Genomic DNA, 23,290 nt, shown 5'->3' on the forward strand with positions numbered 1-23,290 from the left:
TGAGGGACGAAGGCTTTTCCTGCCACGTCGTGGCTAGCACGTGATGGAGCTGGTGTGCAACCAGGCAGCCTGGCTCCAAAGCCGTGGTATCTGAATGTCTTTTAGAAAACAGTGTGTGTGTTTGGGTGAGCGGAGGGGTTGCTCGTTTAATCATAGGGGAAATATTGAAGCTGTGGGGTGGATGCCAAATTTAATTTGAAGGGGAGGATCTGTAAATGCTTCTTGGAGGAAGTAACCCTGAGCAGAAGCCTGACAGTCAAATAGGAAATAGAGAGATGACGTTTGCTGCAGGTGGAGCGGGGAAAGGGACGTGATTCTGCCAAAAAGGACAGCAGGTAGACATGGAGGAAGACAGGACGTGTACCAGGGACAGCAGGATCCCAGGGTGTCTGGATCCCCGATGGATAGGCAGAAGCTCGATGGTCACACAACTGAGATGAACTCACTTTTTTTGTCATTGCTGTTGTTGCTTGAATCACTCCTACATTTACGAGTTAATTGATTTATTCAACAACTATGTACCGTGATGTGTGAATCAGTCCACAGCAGCTGGATTTGTAATGCCCCTCACACTAAGGTTCCCTTCATTCTGGAGGGGGTAAGAAGATGGAGGGCTGAGCCGTGCTCAGCTAAGCAACGTAGGTGCTTTAAAGATGGAGGGCAATACTGTAAATGTGTCATTCATCTCTAAATTAATCTGTAACATACATGATTAATGCTTGTGCAATCAAAACACCAAAGTAATACTTTACATCTTGAAAGAGTGCTTCTAAAGTTTATCTGGCAGTGGCAGGAAAGGTGCAAAAAGTAACCAGTGTATCTCTGGGAAAAAATACAAGCAACTTGGGTTAGAGAACTACCAGATAATAAAGTACATCATTAAGCCATAATAACTTTTAAAAGTGGTGCTAGTACAAGAGTGGACAGCCAGCCATCTCAGTCCAGTCGGCCTACACTAAAAGTAGAAGTTAAAAAACTATCGAAAATCTCTAGTGATAGGTGAAAACAGAATGCCGTGTTCATTTTCATTTCTTTTTTTTTCTTTTCTATTTTTTTTTAACATAACAAGTGTCATTTTATTGGTCTCATCACAGGAAATTCCAAGAGCTTTAGCCCTGTAGATGAGGAGCAAAGGTATATTTCTTATAAATCACAATATCACACATCCATTGATTTTTGCCTGCATCAGTCAACACAGCGATCTGCAATGACTTAAAAATGATATGAATAAGTTTATTTTCATTTTCCTTGACATCAGCTGAACTGTGGAGCCAGGCTCTATGGGTAGGGCTGTGGGGGCCTTGTATCTGCCTGCCTCCTGGAGTTTTGTTTACCATCTGCAGAGGGCTCAGCTTCCCGAGCAGCTGCAGGTATATTTAGAAGGGTATGTTCCCAGGATGACAGAGATTCGGAGCCCAGGCTGATGACATCAAATGCACTGAATTCATCTCTTGGTCCATCCTGTTCTGGCTTCAGAGAAATAAGATAGCTGCTAGTGAGATTGGTGCCATTTGGTGTAGTTTCTGTCCCTTAAACTGCCTCGTCTCAGAGATTTCATTCCTGGTCTTGTTTCTGTTCAAGGGCTTATCAAGTTCTCTTTTTCTCTGGACATGGAATCTAGATCTTCCATTTTGAAACCAAATTTGGACTCTTGACTCTGGAACCCCAATTTCCTTAGCAGGTTGCTCTCTGGAATCAATCCCAAGATAAAGGTTGTTTGTAAATGCCATGATGAGAGTGTGTCACTGGGAGGACATGTAGCTGGTACGACACCGTCTGTCTTCTCTACCATGAATCTTCTCTTCAGGGAGATCTTGGTCTTGGCTTGTGCTTCTACGTCCTTCTCAGGCTCTGATCTTTTCTGAACTCGGTGCCTAGCTCTTCGATTCCAAAACCAAATCTGGATTCTAGACTCTTCAGTGTTGATTTCTAAAGCAAGCTTTTGTTTGGTAGAACAACCTGGGAAAAGTTTTTGATTGAATCCTTTCATGAGGATTTTCAACTGGTCTTCTGTGAGTTGAGTGTGGCTTCGTCTGTAATTCCTTGCTGTGGTCTTGTTTGGAGAGTTGCCTTGGGCCATGTTGGAGTAGAGTCCTGAAGCCTTCAACCACTAATTTCCATTTCTTTAGTTGTTATTAAAACTGAACCTTTTTCAAGTATTTCTTGATCATTTGTATTTTTCTTTTCGTGAATTGTTCATCTTCTTTGCCTGTATTTCTACTACTTGGGGTTTTATTTGTGGATTTCTTTAAGATCTCTATGTATCAAGAACCTTAAGTTGTAACCCCATTTATTGGTGGCAAATGAACCCATTTTAATTTGCGCACACACCTATGGCCTCACCTACCTACAGCACCGCATACAGCCTTGATACACATGTGTGTGTATTGAACATACGCACTTGCTTGTCTGCATTATCATTCTTGCTCTCTCCACGATGAGACCGAAGAAGATGCAGCAGCAGAGTGTGGTAAAACATGGTCATGGCCGACTTCTCGGACCCTACATTAGCCAAGTCATGAACTTCAGGAGTGACATCTAGGCCATGGAGCTTTCCTATAGGGGAAACCCCATCCTACTTGAAAAAGACATCAGAACTACAGCATTCAGGGGGCGGGGGGGGGGGAATGTGTGCCCATTTGAAGACAATTGTCAAAATACAAAAATATTTGCAGCGATAGTTCACCCTCTTTCCACAATCTGTCCTTGACTACATGAAAAGTAAGCACTATGCTTTCTTTCTCTCCAGAGATTATTCCCATATAGACTCGACAGTATCTCAGAGCAGACGTGTAGCTAAGTGGGTAGCCTGACTCTCCACATGTCAAATATCTGAGCAAATGAACAGAGGAGCCGTCCAGCCATGTGGGCATTTACGACACTAACGCCAGTGTCTGTAGCTCTCCCTCCCTCAGACTTGATTGGCTGCTATCCTCCAAGCTTCTCCCAGCCCCGGGTACCCAGCAGAATCCTGGATTACACCATGCAGTGTATTTATCTAATGAAATATGAGCTGTGGGTAGAATGAGCAACGCCTTGCCACAGACACCCCATCCATCTGCTGAAAATAATCAATCTCGGAAAAATAAAAGTCCTGGGAAAAGTTAAAATTGGGCACATGCCGAGGATTAACAAGAGGTTCAAGGGTAGAACTGCAGTTATTTTATTGAGTTGGAATCAGTGCTCGGGGTAAGGAATTGGCCATTTACCATTGGTCTACACACGGCATTTGTCATATAAATGCTGGGGTTGCCGACTGCGCAGCCGCCAGGCAGAGTACTCAGAGTTGCCTTGCGGATGGGAAATCACGCAGTTGTGGTGGCAGCTGAGCATTCCTATTTCTGGACAAACTGGTTCTCCAGATGGCTCACCTTAGTTAGAGAACCGTCACACCAGCCTGTGGTCCCACATGGTACCCTGAACCTTGGCTAAAGTTAGCATTAATAACAACTACAATAGTAATGGTAATAGCATGGAACATTCATTGAGTGCCTGTGATGGGCCAGGAACTTACATAGAGATGTTTCAAATAAAGAAATCTCATTAAGTCCTAAGAACCTTTTGAAGTAGTTATTATTACTCCTAGCTTATGGGTTCATGCATAAATCAAGGCTCGGAGAAGATGAGATTTGAAACCAAGATTTGAATTCTGTGACGGCAAACCCAGCCACTCCCAATACAGCGACACACTCTTAGAAAGAAAGATGGGGAGTTTGTCCCAGCGCAGTCCATTTCTCTTAATGGAAAATCAAGAAGCAGCTCTCAGCTCTAATAGCGCCAATCTCAGATAGACAGGCTAGTAGCTAACCTGAAGGGGGAGGAGTGTTTCCAGAGGCAGCATCCGGGTGGGAGCGTGAACATTCTAAGCTAGCGGCTTTCCAAACACTGTGAAGCTCAGGAAGGGAATGCATACAGTGGCGCCCCCCCCCTTTGGGCCAGGCTGGTTGCTGGCATGGCCTTTCTACCCCTGTTCATGGGAAGAACTGCCTGTGCAATCAGACACCCCCGACACTTTCCAGTTTCACTCGAATCATATTTATTCCCAAAGAAGAGAATTGGGTTCAGGTAGGAAGGTATGATGAGTATGCAAAGAAGCAAAAAGAATGAGAAAAACGTGAAGCGAAGAATGAGAGAATGTAATGTTGCAGTGGACTCCCTAAATTTCATCCTAGTAAGAATGTAAGCTCTAGAGGCAGCCAGACTTAAGTGTGAATCCAGACTCTAATTTGGACAGAGGAACTTTTCTCTTTGTCTGTGAAGTTGGGGTAAGAACCTATTGCAAAGAGTTGTGGTCTGGATTTCATGAGACAAAGCATGTGAAAGAGCTTGGCTGTGAAAAGGACTCAGCGTAGGGCAGTTGTCATCACCATCATCACGATCTTTCAGTCCCCCTCCTAGCATCCATGATGCTCCGTGCAGACTGTCCTCTTCACCTGCCTCCTATAGCCAAAGCTCACACCCTCTTATTTGTGCAGAGTTGGCAGGACAGGCTGACAGTAAGCAGGACAGAACGGGCTTTCCTGCTTGCTTTCAGATGTGACCAATAACTAGTGGACTTATTTTCACCAGTCTCTTGTCTGAAGTAGAAACAGAAAGAACAGAATCCCGAAGATCTAGCTATTCTCAACTCTAATTTCTTTTTTTTATGAAAACAATGAACAGCTCCTACCTGGGCATGCCGGCTTCCCACATTCAGCTATCTGGCATTTACACAGAGGTACCATCTCTTATAAACGTCTCTTTTCTCTCTATGAAATGTCAGGTTGCCGTCTTCAACATACTCTTTCTATATTCATCTATTTTCCTTAAAATGGAGACATTTTGGAAGGAAATTTTGGGGGGAGGGCAGTGGGCAAAACTGGAGTCTGGCAACATGCAGTTCTTACGAACCAGAGTGGGCAGTAAAGGTGTTTAACTTGGAGTAACAGTGAGAGACTTACCCAGAAGAAGGGGCAGTGGTGGGGGGTGGGGCTGGGGGGACGGTTACAGGACAGAGCAAGGGAAAAGGTCCTGATTCCATGAAAGCCTGACTGAGTTTTCATGTGTGAACCCATCCTGCTCTAGAAAGGCACTCCACTTTGATATGAAACACACTATTAGAAATCCACAAGCATAGCCCTTCTGGTTGTACGAACTGAAGAATCACCTCCAACGCCTTCGTATACCAAAGCAGTGTGTTTCAAAACGGGGTTCACAGAGATAGACCACATAAGCTGGCACGCATGAAAAAATCAGATCGGCACCGACATTGCGGAAACACAATCCAAATAAAATAAACCCAGGGGTTTTCCTCCACTGACCTTGAGTCACAAATTATAGTTCGTATCCCACATGGGGAGACCTCTCCCTGCACAGTCCCAGAGATGCAGCCGACGTGTCAGCTTCAATATTAGAATTTCATTCTACATTTCCTTCGGCGGATCACTGATCCCACGCTTCAGTGTGCCTGAGTGTTCTGTGGTCGAGTAGATTTTCGTGGCCTTTAAGGGATTACCTCAAATGCAAAAGCCTCTCCATGCAAGACCAGAAAGATTTCGAAAGAAAAGAGAAACACTTTCAAGTGCTTTATAATTTAGCTTTGAAGAATTTAAAATTACTTAAAGCCGTATTTTCGTACCTAAAGTCAGCCAGGTTTCAGGCATGGGAGATGTCTTATTCTTGTTTTGCAGACAATGTGTCATCAGCCAAGTATTTACTGAGCTCTTGGGTCCTACACAGCAGCCAGGAAAGTCCCCAGGAGGACACGATGGAGAGCTCTTCGACCTCAGGGCACTTACAGTTTAAGTGGGGGTGGGGGCTTTGTTTCACGTGTTGCTGTTGATTATTTTAGCTCCTCTGGACATAGTAGTTTGACATCCAACCAAATAACAGAAGAATGACCTTCTTCTACTCCTTCCATCTTACGGAATGACTTAGATCACTGGCCTTTAGGACTTTCGTGCGCCTGACAACTTTCCTTCGTCTGAAGTTGGCGAAGCATGTGCCTTTCCGAAGGCCAGGGCCACAAGTGCAGCACAGGGGACACAAGTGGAAGCCAGACTCCAGGAGCCAGAGCTAAGGAGAGGGAGCAAACTGGGTCTGAAAGGAGGTAATGGGCGGCCCGTGGTGCGGTGCAGAGAGGAAGAGCATTCGTTCCAAGTGAAGGGAAAAATAGATGAGAAGTCACGAAGTCAGAGTAAGCCAGGTATGTACCGTGGCTGGGCGGCCGGGTGGACGGGCTGCTCTCTTTGCCTTGGCGGAGACGAAGCTGCGTGGAGATGCATTTAAACTGAACTTTCAAGTGTAGGAAACAGAACGTGTTTTGTCCCCGTCGAAAACGTCCCGTTTTCCACTCAGGCCCAATTTGCGTGCCACTGTCCTGACTCGCGGCCCTCCTCTCAATGGGCGCTGTGTTCTCGCCAGGAAGGGCAGCCCTCGCTAAATGTTATGATTTGGAATGATCCTTCCCAAGGATGGAAAACCGAGTTAATTCAATTAAGGCCCGGGGTCCTGGGCTTTGAACCAGCCACAGTCTCAATTTTATGAGAAGATGAAAAGTTAATTATTTGCCAAGTTTGAGTGAAGTCTACTTTGAAAATCCCTTTCCAAAAGACTAATTTCCACTTCGGCTTCCCTGTGGAAAATCAAGGCAGGTTGAACCAGGGTCATAAAGAGAACCTTGGGAGCTAGGTGTTCAAGACGGGGGTCCTGTGTCCCCCAGCCCCTGCTGTGCCTGGCGTCATCCCACACTGGAAGGTCTGGATGGTATCTGGAAGGTGACCGAAGCCTGTGTTTATCCCACAGGCTACTTTTAAAAACAGAAAACAAATATAAGTTGAATTCAGGAAGTCAAGTTTTCAGGGTGCTTTTTTCAGGGGAAGGTCTTAATAATAACTCATTTCATGGGGTATTCCCTTTCTAACTGGCAGCTTCCTTGCTTCTTTTAATGTTATAATTTTACTTAAAATTATAACATTGAAAGTTAGACACACATACATATGCATGTATATATCATAACTATGAGAGAATTACAGGATGTAGAAAATATAAAGTAAAAAGCATCCATAAGCCTACTACCCACATAATAGGTTAATGGTTTTGGTGTATATTCTTCCATACTTTTTAAGCATGTATACACAGATAACATACACGAACACACACACAGACACAGACACACACACACACACACAGGCACACACGAAATACGCATACAGCTACATAATTAAGCGCACACAAACACACACACAAAAAAAACAGTTACGCTACCAGCTTGGTTTTGTTTTTCACAACAATATATCAAGACTTATTTCCACAAAGTTGGGGGGAAAAAAGGGCGAAGTGCATGGATTCTGAGAAAAAACTTTATAGAGTGAATTGTGAAAACTACCCAACCTTTTTAAGCCCCTGTGAAAATACAGCCAATGTTTGGTGTGGTTCTCATGCTTAAATGAAATACTCTGTGTAAGGCTTTTAGTACCAAAACTTAATAAGTGCTCAGTAAATATTAGCTGTTGTCTCCGCATCAATGAGTATAGACTTGCGTCTTCCTTTGTAAGGGCAGCAAAGTATTCCACTTTATCTACGGATGTGCCACTTTATTTTAGTGCGGCCTTTTTGATGGCTGTGTAGATGGTTTCTAATTTCTCACCTTCGTAGATGCTCTGGGATCTACATTCTGTCTGTGCAACTTTGGTTCCTCTGGTGTTAATATAGGAAACTGGAAAGAAATAGTCTCTGAAAATAAGAAACATCAGCGCCCCCAACACACACACGTTATTTTAACCTTACTAATGAATTTGCTTAAGTAATCCCAAGGAACATGCTAGAAATGCTACTACAGGACCTGAACCAAAGTAAAGGAACATTTTCAGATCAATGTAATCCTGGCAGAAGAGTGAATTAGAAGTTCTAACTCTGAGTTTAATATCAGCCCCGAACAAATGCCAGACCCTCTAGGCCTCAGTTTTCTCTATAGTAAAAAGAAGTTGGAGGAAATGAACTACACGTTCCTTTTCGTGTGACTATGGAATTTGTGCTCTGAATGTATTGCTTGCAGGATATCTTGCCATCAACCTTCTGAGAAAACCTGTCTTAAAAGAGCATTGAGCTGAGCCTAGAGGATGTAGCAATCCTTCATGTCTTTGCAGTCACCGCTAATGAAATGAGATTAAATGAAGGGCAAAGTGCACCTCTTCCCTTTCCCCCCATGTGACACGCTAGGCAGTTGATACTGCCTGATAATACAGGACACATCCATAACAGAAACTCAGAACAATGGAAGGAGCTTAGACACATTGAGCAAACAAATTACACAATCTTGTCATGTATAAAAAGAATTTTAAAGAGGTGTGAGGACATAAGGAAGTTAAGACTCCTTATGTTAAGGCTCTCGGCCTTAGCGTTACCACCACGCGGTGGGAGAGGAAAGGCATGCTCATAAAACGCGCTCTGAAAATATAGAGCTTGTTTATTTATGAATCGGTGCCCTTCTTTGTTTCAAAAAGGATTTATGGCATTTGAGAAAATTGCATATAATACCCAAAAATGCATTAAAACAATTTAGAAAAACAGTGCTAACAGAATGACAACTACAGGTACAAGAGTAAGGCAGGGGTGCCCTTACCCGAATTCATTGAAACAAACACTGTGCACTGCATCTTCCACTAAGCATTCTGGCAGCCAGTGCAAAAAGGGAAGGCCAGACGAGGAGGGACAGACGTGATAATGTTACCAGGGTCATAATAACAACAGTTCAGGCTTACATGGGCTTACTGTGTGGTTTGGCAGGCGAGGTCCTAAGAATTCTACACGTATAGATGTGGGTCCACGTCTACAACAGTTTTTTCAGTATCTACAGTCTAGTTGGCCCTCCGAATCTGCAGGTTTCCCATCTTCAGATTCAATGAACCCTGGATGAGAAACAGTATTTTCGCATTCCCAACTGTGGTTTCCCCACTATGGAAGAACAATACTGTTTTCGATCCTCAGTTGGTTGAATCCACAGATACAAAGGGCTGACTGTGGTTAAGTTTTTCAGGAGTCAAAAGTTATGTGCAGATTTTCGACTGCGTGGGAATCAGAGGCCCTAACCCCTGAGCTGTTCAAAGGTCAACTGTAGATTAATTCATTTAACCTCATGATAAACTATGAAGTAATTCTATTATTATCCCCAACCTTCTACTGTAGAAACAGGTCCAGAGTGGTCAAGTAAAGTACCCAAGGGGGCCCAAGTAGGATCCTAACTAAAATTAGCATTCAATTCCATAGTTTCCCCAATCACTAGACTCACTATACCCGGTCTCGTTCTACCTCCGGGCTATGAAACAAAGGGAAAGGGTGTTTAGTTTTTTGTTTTGTTGTTGTTCTATCCTTAGACTTTCCTGAGTGTTCCTGTTTTTCTGGAAACTAATATGTAAGTACAGATTTACAATCAGAAAATTTAATATTTTTATAAAATTCAGTGAGGCAGGGTGAACTTAGGGTCCACTCCAGTAAAGTCACTGCAGGATACAGGAGAGGGGGTCACCTATTGAGGAGGGGTAGTCAGAAGGCTTCACGGAAGAGGAAAGCCTTAGAAGCTTAGGACAGGGAGGAATGAGGAAAGCATCTGGGGAAACAGGAATTGTGGGTAGGCGAATGTATTTTTCAGGATGTTGACAAAATGAGCTTCCAAGCAATAGACATGAAAATTCAGCTAGATATCCACCTAACCAAAGACACTGACCTTCTTTCCCATATCGATGGATCAAAAAGAGAAAAACAAGTTAGAACCACCCATTTTCGTGGCATTTGTTTTCGTATGCTCACAAAGACTCTGAATTCCTCCCAGGAGTATGGTAACCATTGTAGCCTCTGTGTTGTCTTCTTTCTCTCCTCTCTTATTTTACTCATTCATCCATTTCTGAAGTCAGAAATCCCTGAGTGGAGATGAGAATGGCTTAGCAGGGAAGGGCAGGAGGCTGGGAGTGAGAGAGAGGAGAAGAAGTAACGACAACTGGCCTTGGCTCCTCCTCCTTAGTAATTCCTTCCATGAGACCCCATCACAAAGATGCAAAAACCCACCCTCATTAACAGCCTGGTGACAGATAGGAGAAAGGTCACCCATCTGAAGCCACTGGAACTTCCTTGTTTCTGAGAGTCTCCAGTGAACAAAACCCTGCTAGCAGATATGTTCAGACCATTCATTTACTTAAAATCAGATTAGTGAAGAGTTGAGAAGATTCTCTGGGAAATCTGGTCGGCCTTTAAGGAGAGGGTTCTAAATGCAGTCATTGATGCAGTGATTAAGGGGAATAATTATCTCTTCCCTTTATTCTGCCACAGAGAATTGCTGGAGGCCAAAAACAGATTAGTGCTGGCTAACAAATCCTGCCCTACCCCGACCCCCACCACCCTGCCCCCACTGACTCCCCAGTGGAACCGGGCAGAATATTTGTCAGCTGAACTAATTCATAAAGCCATAAAACTAGCAACTTTGCTAGCCATTCACCATTTGGGATTCAAAAACTCAAAAGTAGGAGGTTAGACAGATTCACTTTATATACTGTTACTACAATGAAATAACCCGTCCCCGGTGTGAATTAATCAGCTCGCTGCAGCCTATAATGGTGCAAGAATCCAGGCGAGATTTTGAAAAATGTTGGGACTGATTTGAATCAACTAGAAATTGCTAATGGCTTTTATAGCTAATACTTACAACTCCCTCCCCCCAAAGTGAACACACACCCCAAAAAACTCAGGGGTACGGTTGTGTCTTTGTTGCTGCCTGGATCTTGCCAAATAAAGAACTGTTACTTTTGCTCTGTTTTCTACACTTCCCAACATGGCTCAGGAGAGATAAAGCCTAGAATGCAGGTGAGATCCCCTTCCCCAAACTGCAAGCGTATGTTTTATGACTTGCCCAGTGTGTGTTTCATCCGGAGATTTCCGACCAGAGCCCCCAAGTGGTTGTCCTTGAAACAAGACACCAGTGGGACAGAAATGGCTAACATTTACGCAAGCGTAGCCATAGAAAAACTCGTAAGTACTTCAAGACTCCACCTAAGAAAGACAAGAGACAGAATTAAATAACAGCCGTGTGTGTGTGTGTGTGTGTGTGTGTGTGAATAGCCATTAACATAAATTTAATTAAAAATAGGTAAAAGAAAAATTATACCACATCATTCAGAGAAAATGTACTGAGGTACCAACTCTGCAGAGGTGGCCTTATAATCCTAGCAATGGGACTAGTGGCATTTTAAAGAAAAGAGTAGAAAAACATATACACTACGAACAGTGCATGTGAGAGTCCCAGGGATTATCGAGGGAGGAAAATAAATGAAGAACAAGTTAAACAAGAGTTGTGATAGCCTAGCTAATGGAGGGGTGTGGGACACACTCGATGAAAGCCCCAAACTCAGCAGCAGCAGGTGGAGAAGATGTTGATTTTATTTAGCATTAATTGCAGGAAAGGGTCTATAAAATGTGGTCAAAAATCATTAAACCCCCAGTGTTATGCCAACACTATGCCATCCCCTGTTCCAAGGCAGGTGTATTATTCCTGGTCCCCAGGATTAAAGTAAATCATTGCTTTTCCATGTATTCTGAATATTGCATTTCATTATTTTTTACTGCCCTGTTTCTCAGGGTTTTGTGGTTTAATAGGTACTGTTATGTGTAAAGTTATCATGGGGTCCATGTTGGGAGAGGGAATGTCAGGAAGAGAATATCCCTCCACCATTCCTCCTCCATCCTTAAATTCTTAGATGAACTTTCCCTGCACACATTTCCAGAAACTTCTCTGAGGTGAAACATATTTCCAGTGATGGCCGTTGACGTTGGGATACTCACATTTAAGAGACCTCAAGCCCCTCATTCATTGGGAGAAGCCCCGATTTACTTATTTGAAGCCCCAGGCTTTCATCTAGAAGCCACAAAATGATGCTACTTATTTCAAAGAAAAGATAGATTGGGTTCACCCACAATTCCAGAATGAGTCCAAACATACTTTTTAAATCGCAATTTAAAATCAAAATGTCCAAGTAGCATTTTGCAGTAGACGCTCACTATATTTGTGAAGACCCAGAAAAAGGTAACTAAGAGAGAGAAGCACCAGTGTCCGAGTCCAGAAAAAGAAAAATCGAAATCATTTGCAAGATGCACCTCATGAGATGGCTACCACCACTTGGAAATCAACACTCACGCCAGACAGAACCACACGTGCACAGGCTCCCCTTCCCCAGTGTTCTCTGATTGAAGAGGTGGCCCCTTCGAGCTCTTTCTTGCTCCCTCCACCAACTTCTTATGTCCTTTTCTCTTTAATTCACGAAAGAAAGAGAGAGAGAGGAAGGGAGGGAGGGAGGGAGGGACGGAGGGACAGAGGGAGAGAGGGAAAGAAAGAGAAAAAGGGTAGGCAGTCAGAGAGGGACCTACAGGTGTTTGCTTCCCAGCATGCAAAGTGGTGGAGAGAGGAGAACGCCGAGAGCAGCAGCCTGGTGACAGCCGGGCCCGGAGCTGGAGTGGAAGGTGCAGACCACCTGTTCCAAACGTCAGGCGCCGTGCACAGGCTGGGAGAAGAGAACTTGCAATCGTGCCATTTCAGTGTTTCCCAGCTTTCTTCTTTCTTTCTTTCTTTCTTTCTTTCATTATCACTCCCTCCTAAGAACTTTTTAGACTTTTATTTTCCTGATTGTGCGCCCTCCCATGAAAATTTTAGTATCACAGATGTACTGTATCTCCATTTACATACTGTCTATCTGTGCTTTATGCAGAAAAAAAAAAGTGAGATTTTTCTTGCCCAGAAAGGACCAATTTCACCCCCTCGGTGGTGGCATCACTCCTGCTGAGAAGGAATATGCCAGGAGTACCAGCCCCCTGGACCTGGGAATTAGGTTGCATGCACACAGCGAATTGTTTCTTCCTCTGTAGGGCAGGATTTCCCAGCTTCCAAACTGTTGCTATTTGGGCCACATAATTCTTTGCTGTCCTTTGCAGTCAGCATGTTTAGCAGCATCCCCGACCTCTAGATGCCAGCAGTACCAAATGCCCCAGCTGAGAACCACTGCTCCAGGAGTGAGAGCCCCTGCCTGTTTTACTACTCAGTTAATTAAGTTAATTAATCTGAACAGCTCTCAGTTGCCTTATCTCTCAGAAAAAAAAATTAATGGAACAATATCCAGGGTCCTCCCCAACTTGATTATTTTACGGCAAGTCATTTCTGTGTGTTTTTAATTTAACAAACTTGGACTGTTTAGAGGAGGTCTTTTTTTCCCATTAAAGGTTTGAACCGAAATCACATACACAATTGCGTGCATTTTAACACAAAGCTCGAAAGCGTTTGTGGATAGTCTTCCAAAATCAGCTTGTGAGTGAGCTTATCCAGGACAGTTACACAGAGCTCCACCTCTCCTAGGTGACACTCCTGAGCAAGCTACAGGGCGTCTCGTAGAGAACACAGCACAGCGATGTGCAGAATCCAGCACACAGTAGGTGTCATGCGTTTTGACATCACATAGATTATATAAACTGATGGTTTGCAACTCAAAACCCAAGGTTGAATTACGTGATGGTAATCGTAACAAAAGCAAAAACTTAGTCAGCATGCCACCTGATACCATAAAAATCACTTAAGTCTCTCTCTCTCTCTCTCTCTCTCTCTCTCTCTCTCACACACACACACACACACACACACACACACACACACGTCATGAGGTTGACAGGGAAGAAGGTATCGGTCCAAGTGTGGAAGTCACAGAGAGAAAAGAGGCATAGGAAAGCTGAATGATGGGAACAGAGCCTGCTCATGGGCCCAGCAGGCAGGTTACGTGGGAGCCCTTCAGATGGTGATGAAAGTCTCCGAGCTGTTCTGCTACCGCCAAGGCCCGTTTTCCCAAGGTCACCGAAATATTCTGTTCCTGGGCTCAGGAATCAACTCAGACTGTCTCTAAGTGAGAAGAGGTTTAAGGTCAGTTTTGTGCCACTCGTGTCTCTTCAACCTAAGAGATTACATGGTATCTTAATGAACAAGGAAGGAGAGTGAAATGGATCCCTTTGTTTATACCCTTAAGCAGAAAATTCTACCTACGTGTGGAATTCACTTCATGAGAGGGCCCCAAACTGGGCCTAGGACCCATTTGCTTCTTGGGGTGCTGATGAGCCACTCTAACTGGTTTCCCGTTGCAAAACCATCATCTCGGCACACTGGTGCCTCATTTGCTTTAGAAGCCCTTAAATGACTGGAGAAGTTCAGGAACGATCAGAATGAGTCCCCAGTTTTTTAAACCAATGATCTATGTTCCTCAGATCACTGTCAGTCCAAGAGCACACCGAGGAGCTACCCAGGAAGAGGCCATTACTTCCTTTTTCTCTGTAGCTAGAGAGAGGAAATTAGCTGCTTTTCCTTCTTGCCTCACTGCTTAGAATGAGTCCGTTTTGATGGCCAGATCATCTTGAAAGGAGAGGGGATTTTAAGTTCTTAGAACTTCATTTCCCATTCTGAGGTTGGCTCAGCCTTCAGGAAACTTGTAAATATCATCTGATGACTTGTTCCTAAACAAAGCTCTTTGGTGCCAGAACTCATGGAAGGAAGTGAGGGGCCCCCTCAGTGTCATATTCCCAGAGCCCCCAGACTTTATCTTCCCCTGCGGGGGACCCAGGTATAAATGTCCCCTGTTGACAAAGTCACTGAGACCCTGTGGGTTCGCTCGGTGACTGCGGTGATCACCGTCTGGAGAACATTGCCAGAAAGCCTCAATGGTTATTATTCTATTTGGGAATCTTCTCACTGTCTGGCCAAAAGTTAAAATAACTGGCTGAAGAACCAGGAACTTCTCCCAAAGAGGCATCCAGAGGGAAAGCCAAATAGCTCATAAAATCTTACCCCAGTCTGTAAAACAGTGAAAGAGACACTTAGCATAGAGTGTTGTTTCCTTGGTTCTCGTTATTTTATGAGGTCTCAATAAGTTTCCTGGGGCTGCTGTAAAAAAGATTTCTTTTTAGTGGTTTGCTAGGCTAGACCCCCCACCCACCCTCACACACACCCCTCATTCCCACCTCCTCACCACACCTCCCCTCCCTTTGTTTGATCTACCAAAGTTTTTCCATGTCCTGGCCTAGTACTGTCAACTGACTTTTTTGCCCAAAATGCTTCTTTTCTCTCAAAGGTGATGTTGGCTGCCAGTTGGGCTTGTCACAGTTCAAATTATAGGCTCATCAAGGCTCTGTGTTCAGACTTCTATTAAAAAGTGGCGTCTGCTGGTAACGCCTCAGAAGCATGGGAGGTGGAGTCTGCAGTGTGCCAACCGGACCTCCCTTCAGGATTCTTCTAGTTGCTGCCTGTGCTGAGATAGGCCTCAGCGTCAGCCTCCTTCAAGAATGGCTTCCCCTGAAGACAGCTTCACCCAAAGTGGTGCCTTTATCCAGGGCAGTTCGCACCCCCTGACTGATCACTGTGGGTGTCAGAGCCCAATCTGCTCATGGCAAGTCTGGACGATTCGCAAGGGGCTTCCCAGCTGCACAGCATCCTGTGGCTCCGCTGCAGCCCAGCTCGTCCTTCTGCCCAGCCCTCCTCCCTCCCCTGCTCCTCACCAGATGCTAAGCCCAGGTGCTCTCTGTAACAGCCGCCCTCCTACATGCTACTGTCTCTTGGAGTCAGCTTCCCAGGACACTCAGCCTCTGTCTGACATTTGTGGCCAGGAATAGGCCGAGAAAGCAGTCGCTAAGAAGGGATTTTGGTACTTGATCCCCCTGCCACCCAGCTGGCAACGAGACTCGTGACAGGCGAAGCACAGTGGGGCAGTGCGATTGTTGAACTTCTGCCCTTGGTGGGCTGGGGTGATGCCCGTGGAAGGTGATGCACTAGTCGGTGCAGTGCATTAGGCCTTTAAAGATGGGGAAGGAAGAGCAACTGGAAGTACGGTGGGCTGGGATGGCCATTGCTAAGCTTGACTGACCCTCGAGAGAAAGGAAAGGCCGAGTGTGATGGGTCAGCAATGAAAAGCTTAGCAGGAAAACCAGAGGACATTCTTGGTAGCATAGAAAGAGACTCTCATTGCCTCCAGCAGAAGGCAAAGGAAGGCAGAGGAAAAAGGGGAAATTGATAACCCATATACCTGGGGCGTAATCATGGCCCCTGTGTTAGAATGGGAGCTGTGGAGACCAGAATATCCGTGAAGCCCTGCCTCAGGTTCATCTGACAGGACCCACTGTCTTCTGCATCTCTGGATGCTCATTTCTCCAATCCCTGGATGGTAAATGGAATATGTACACTGGGCATTGGGCCCACCGCCCTCAGTGGCCTCTAAGAGCTATTAAAATGGAGAACAAGTGGAAGCTCCTAACAAACCCCACCACCACCACCACCACCACCACCACACACAGAAACTAGTGAACCTAAATCAGTGTTTCATCTTGGAAAGGATGGCAAAAATTAATGCCACCTAGGGATTGAAAGTCTTGACTCTCACATCTGTAAACCACAGATCCCTCCTGCCTTCTACCTGGGAGCGGCCCGTGAGCTAAGAATGGTTTTATGTTTTTGAATGGCTGCATCAGTTCCTACATAGTAGCCTCAACTTTTCCACTTGACACGTAAAACCTAAAATATTTACTCTTTCAGCCTTTACAGAAAAAGTTTGCCAACCCCTGCATTACAAGATAGTCTCCATCCTATTTCCGGGTATTCGGGAATCTGGCTCCTGCGAAAAGCAGACAAATCCTGGAGGCTGACAGTGAACCACTGAGAACTCAACCCAGCAGTAGCCCCAGATTGCACCAACTGTGCCAAATGTGGCAGCTTTGCTAGAGAACATGGGTCCTGTAGGTTGTATGTCGTCACTGTTCTGGGAAATGCATTCTGTTCCTGACTTATCAGAGCAGAAGCTTGTAAACAGTTTGCCTGTCTTGGAAGAGATGAAAAAATACATTTTCAGTTTTGCCCCAGGGTTAGGTTAACTCTCACTCTCTGTCATAACACAGTCTGAGGAGACCTGGACCATCTAGACATACACAGAACAGCACCCTATTCTACTGGCTTGATGACCAGACGAGCAGGAAATGACTGGCACACTGGGGACTCTGGTGAGATACACATGCTCCCAAGCATGGGTGATAAATCCTACAAAGATACAGGAGCCCACCATATCAGTAAAAGTGTTAGAGTCCTAGCAGGGAGGCATTTTAACACGGAGCTCAAGAAAACGGTCTCTGGCTGCTCTCTGCCAAGTAAAGAGTGGGTGCTCAGAAATGGGCGTTAATGTGATGATTATGGTACTGATGATAATTATAACTTTTGGAGCTTGGAAGACCTGACCCAAACTGCTGTTAACCTGCCCGTGTCTCTAAGTCGGTTACTTTGTTGTGCCATGTGGCAATATGATACCTTGATTTGGAATACTGGAGATTAATCAGAATGTTGGCTCAGCCCCCCTGAGTGGTTGTGAAACCCTGAGCATGTTATTTCATATCTCTCTGAAGTTTGTATATTATCCCCTGTAGTAATCACTTTGGATTAGATAATACCTAAAATATCTCCCATCTTGAATACTCCATATCCGGACAGTTTATGATGATGGCTACTAGCCACATGTATCTGTTTAAACTTACAGTTACATTAATTAAAAGGAAATTAAATTAAAAGTTCAATTCCTCAGTTAGACTACATTTCACGTGTTCAACAGTCACCTGTGGCCAGTGGCTGCCATATTGGACAACACAGATCAAGAACATTTCCATCATCACAGCTACTTCTCTTGACAGGGCTGCTCTATTACAGTACCATCTTTTCAGATCCAATTATAATATTACAGCCTTTGTAGGTCCAATACACACATACACACACGTAAATAAAGTGTGCATTTAAAAAAAAGCCAACAAAACACTCGATCAGCCATATGGGCAAGGAGATTTATGCATATTATCCCAATTTCATCACATAACACCCCTACGAAATTGTCGTTATAATTATACCATTCATAGGTAAGGAATCTGTTTAGTTTCTTAAAGTGATTAAGGCCCTTAGTCGTAAGGCCAGGAAGTGGTGGAGTGCAGACCCATGCTCTTCTGAAGTCCTCATCCGTGAGCACGATGCCCTCCTTTCTTCCAATGAGCTTTGATGTTGGTGGCAATTACAGTGTCAGCGTCTTCGAATTCCAACATGGCTGGTTCTTCGGGTCTGGAACTCAGGCAGCTGGTAGCTGGTTTACAGGTTCTCAGAGGCAGAGATGGGCCGAGTTTCTTAGTTCTCAGGGCAGCATGTTGGAAGTAAAGGGAACATTGCCTGGAAATGCTTCCTTCGCTCTGGCTTTCAAGCGAGTTATTTTTTGCCTCAAGCTGACGTTGTTGACCACTTTGCTCATCTCCCTCCCCTAATCTTCATACATATGCTCCTTCGTTAATGTCTATTTTCCGCCATACTGCTGTCTGAAGATAGCTGTCTGGATGCTGTGTTAGTTCGTTAGATTAATAATAACCTAGATGTATGGATGCTGTGTTATCCCATCATTTAATAATAATTCCTGTACTATTCTGCTTTCATCCTATATGCTGCTTTTAAAGTATATGTAAGTGTATGTGTTTGTGTGTGAAAGAAAACCGCCTCACTTTTAGGACTGGAGGTTCAGAAGAATTCCTTGACATGGGCAAGTTGAGAACTGAATTTTATGTTTTGAAAGGAAAAGGGGGATTCCCGGGTGAGAGTTGTGAAATCTAAATGTTTGAAGTGCAACTGGCTTTAAATATTTTTTGAGATGAAATCGTACTGCACATTTTGAGGGACAATAATGTTGCTTAAAGGCAACTTGGCTTAGAATCAGAAGACTTGGGCTTTGATACCAACCCTGCCATTCATAGCTGTGGAACTTGGGCAGGCAATTAAACTATTGAGTCTCATTCTCCTCCTCTAAAAATGGTAACCATAGTAACACTGGCCTTACCTACCACAGTGGGTGCTGTGGTATACGACCCAGATCCCCCTTTGAGACCAAGGAAATGATTTCCCGAGGTGTAGGAAGTGTTGCCTGTTGACAGCTCACAGACCAGTCTGTCTCCAGGAATTACCTTCAGCCTAAAGGAGTCACCTTGCCCAAGGTTATGCACCCTTCCCAAGAGCAGCCCCCATCCAATGACTGGTGTATGTGATATGCAAAGGTCTGGTGTCCTTATCTCAATTTAGGACTTCTTCGAGGAGGGGATGTGCAGCTCTAGAGCTCCCCAGGACATCAGCTAGTGCCTCGGTTGTCAGTACACTGCAATTCACTCTCTCCTCCTGCCCAGTCCTGCTTTCCTCACTCCTTTATAAATGGTGTCCTTGAGAACCCTCCCCAGTTAATCACATGTAAGCACACCTCCTCTCAAAGGCACCTGGAAGTCACCTGGGCCCACAGTACACATAAGATTTTTGTTTCTTCACTCTCATTCCACAAACATCAGGCCAAACATGCTATTAAAAATATTTGTTGTGTGTTTTTATACTGAAACATTTTGTTATGAAATATATCAACTAGGGGAAAACTTTGTAAAGCTTAACTCCTTATCTGCCTGTGAAATAACTGTAATCTGGATACAATCATTGGGCTATTTAATATTGTGGCCATTTTAGTGGGATATAAGGTCAGAGTGAACATAACATGACCTGCTTTTAGAATTTTAAAACACTATCAGAAAAAGTTTTCACTACTATTACCCAAGATACCTCATGCAACCTGCTTTCCACTTCAGCGATGTCTTCCCAACACACACAATCAAAATGAATCATTCTTTCCTTGCTGCTTCTGTGTCATTTTGTAACAGTTGGACACAGTTATTTGTATATGTTCTTTTCTTCCTCACTAGACTGTGAAGCTCCTGAAAGGCAGGGACTATATATTTTTCAGATTTTCTCCCCCCAGATTCAACTACACAACATGTCACGTAGTGAGCTGTGCACAAATTTGGCCTGAATGTCATCACGGGTGGTTGTATTTGTTGTAGTTTGTATGTACTTACAGGGCCAATTTTCCTCCATTTTCTCTGAAGACTATAGAAAAGAGAAAAAGTCTTTGAATGGAAGCCTTTGAGAGTTAGGTGTTTTTATAAATGATTATAGATTTTAAAATGTTTTTATAATTGTGAAGTTTGTTATAGATTAAAAATGGCCACTAACACCCATACATTTATGGCCAGTTTCTTCTTGACAAGAGTGCCAGGACCACTCAATGAGAAAAGAATAGTCTTCAACAAATGGTGCTGGGGCAACTGGATATCCACATACTAAAAGAAATGAAGTTGGACCCCAGTGTCATACCATATACAAAACTTAACTCAAAATGGATTAATGATCTACATAAAAGAGCTAAAACCATAAAATTATAAGAGGAAAACATAGGATTAAGTCTTTGTGACCTTGGATGTGACAATGGATTCTTAGATACAACACTAAAAGCATGAGCAACAAAATAAAACCAGATAAACTAGATTTTATCACATTAAAAACTTTTGTGCATCAAAGGACACTGTCAAAAGAGTGACAGGACAACCTACAGAATGGGAGAATATATTTGCAGATCACCTGTCAGATAACGGTCAAGTATCCAGAATATATAAAGGACTCTTGCAACTCAACAACAAAAAGACAACCCAATTTAAAAATGGGCAAAGGACTTGAATAAACATTTTTCCAAAAAAGATATACAAATCGCCAAAAAGCAAATGAAACTGTGTTCAGCAATATTTGTCATCAGGGAAATATGCAAATCAAAGCCACATCGAGGCACCACGTCACACCCATTAAGATGACTATAGTTAAAAAATAATAATAACGTGTCGGCAAAGATGTGGAGAAATTGGAGCCCTCATACCCTGCTTGTAGGAATGTAAAATGATTCGGTCACTGTGGAAAACAGTTTGGCGGTCCCTGAAAAGCCAACCATAGAATTACTCATGACCCCACAGTTTCACTCGCAGGTAACTGAAAAACAGGAACGCAAACAAATATGTGTACACATATGTTCATAGCAGTACTATTCACAATAGCCAATAAATGGATAAACAAATTGTAGTGTATACAAACAGTGGACTATTACTTAGTCATATAAAAGGATGAAATACTAACATATGCTATACAATATGTATGAGCCTCCTAAACATGCTAAGTGAAAGAAGCCAGACACAAAAGGTCACCTATTGTCTGATTCTATACACACACATGAAACATCCAGAATAGATAAATGCACTGAGACTGAACTCAGATTGTTGGTTTCCAGGGGTTGGGGGCAGGGAGGTGGCGATGGCGAATAGCGGCTCAGTGGGTTTCCTTTTGGAGTGATGGAAATCTTTTGGAACTAGATAGAGGTGGTACTTGTACTACATTGTGAGCATAATAAATGCCACTGTAAAATGGTCATTTTATGCTACGTGAATTTAACCTTAATAAATTATTAAATGTTTAAATGGTTACTAAGGGAGGTTTAAAATGTCTCGTGTTGGCTCTGTAGACTTTATAGGAGTGACTAAACACATTGTGGCTCTTAAGTCAAGGGAGTAAGTTGTTCACCTTTTCAGGTCCTTGTAAGTTGGCCAATAGCAGACATCAATACCACTCCCCAATACTTTCTCCTATGTTGGGGCACATGAAGGATGACACTTCTCTGTTGTCTTCCTTCATTAAGGAGGACCGTGCGACTAGTTCTGGTCTGTACACCATGAGGAGAAGTTCCCTGTGTGATTCTGAGGGGTAAGAGTCTCCCCGTTCTCCTCCTCTTCCGTGACAATAGGGAAAACACAGCGTGGGTTGCAATGGAGGCGTTACAACATTGAAACCACCTACAGTGCTGAGCTTCTGGCGGAAGGTAGCTGTCCTGTACAGTAGCTTGATCTGCAGTAAACTTTGAAAATGCAAGAAAGTGACTTTCGCTGTGTGAAACCACTGAAATGTTGGCAGAACATAACAAAGGAAGAGTTCTGCCTGCAGCGTCTCCCGGAGAGCAACTTGCAGGTGTCTGTACCCCTCGGCAGCACCGGCCGCAGAGTTATCTCCAAGTCCTCTCTGCTTCCTCACCAGTGGGCGTCTCTCTCAGAAAGTGTCTGGTTGCACAGGACAGGGAAGAAATATCCAGGTGAGGTAACTGTCACCTGTTTTTAAATAGAGCCCTTGATCTGTTTCTTATCTCTAAGAATATTGCCGAGTCACGGGGTGAGAGACTGAGACACCAGCCTTTAAATGGTATGGAGAGCTCCTTTGCCTGAGGTCGAATCTGCTGTCTGGTTGTCACTCTGTGGGAGATTAATGCCATGAAGTCCCTCATCCCTAAAGAATCTGCGTGGAACACTGTAAAGTTATCTGACGGCTCCCGAGGAAGAACTTTATTGAATTATCTAAGAATTTAGGCTGTGGAGTCAGATGACCCGAGTTCAAAGACCAGCTCATCTACTTTACTCAGTGTATAATCTCAGGAAACAGTTAACCAATCAGTGCCTCTGTGTTGTCATCTGTGAAATGGGAATAATTATTATTACTTAATAGGGTTGTTGTGAGGATTAAGCGGATACGTGTGTCAAGAATTTAGAACAGTCCCCAGCACCCAGTATGTCCTATGTCAGACTTTGCTAACTGTGCTAAGAAGCAAGTCAAAAGGGGATCAAATATATGGTGATGGAAGAAGAACTGACTCTGGGTGGTGAACACACAATGGGATTTATAGATGATGTAATACAGAATTGTACACCTAAAATCTACGCAACTTTACTAACAATTGTTACCCACATAAACTTTAATTAAGAGAGAAAAAAAAGAAGCGAGTCAAAAAGCCCCCTTAAACTTCAAGGCTGTGGTGTAAGGACTGGCTTGGAAGTCATGCCTGAGTTTAAATCTTGACCCACCCTCTCACCAGCTGTGGAACCTCAGCTCGTCGCACTCTGTGATCTAAAGGTTAGTAATAGTAATAAGACAATGGACTCTTGGGATAGTTGTTTCCTGTGGAACCAAAATTGAATAAATTATTCAGTATGTATTTGTGTACACGTAACAGAAGACCCAGATTTGACTTAAATAAAAAAGAAACTTTGTTCATTTTTTAGCTATATAGTACATAGAGAGACGGTCCCAGGCAAGGTACGATGCGTGGCTCAGTGACATCAGCAAGGATTCAGATTGTTTTCTACTATATTTTCTTTTTCTTCTTTTTAATTAAAGTGTATTGGGGTGACAGTTGTTAGCAAAGTTACATACATTTAAGGTGTACAATTCTGTAATACGTCATCTATATATTACTTGGTATGTTCACCACCCAGAGGCAGTTCTCCTTCCATCACCATATATTTGATCCCCTTTACCCTCATCTACCACCCTCCTCCCCTGCCC

General features: G+C 43.7%; 1 pseudogene; it reads right to left on the bottom strand.

Moving 5' to 3' along the window:
* Positions 1-1,444: 1,444 nt before the first annotated feature.
* LOC109451868 (double homeobox protein A) lies at positions 1,445-2,080 on the bottom strand (annotated as a pseudogene).
* Positions 2,081-23,290: the final 21,210 nt, after the last annotated feature.

This window comes from Rhinolophus sinicus, linkage group LG15 (genome assembly GCF_036562045.2).
Source record: "Rhinolophus sinicus isolate RSC01 linkage group LG15, ASM3656204v1, whole genome shotgun sequence".
In the NCBI taxonomy this organism is placed as follows: Eukaryota; Metazoa; Chordata; class Mammalia; order Chiroptera; family Rhinolophidae; genus Rhinolophus; species Rhinolophus sinicus.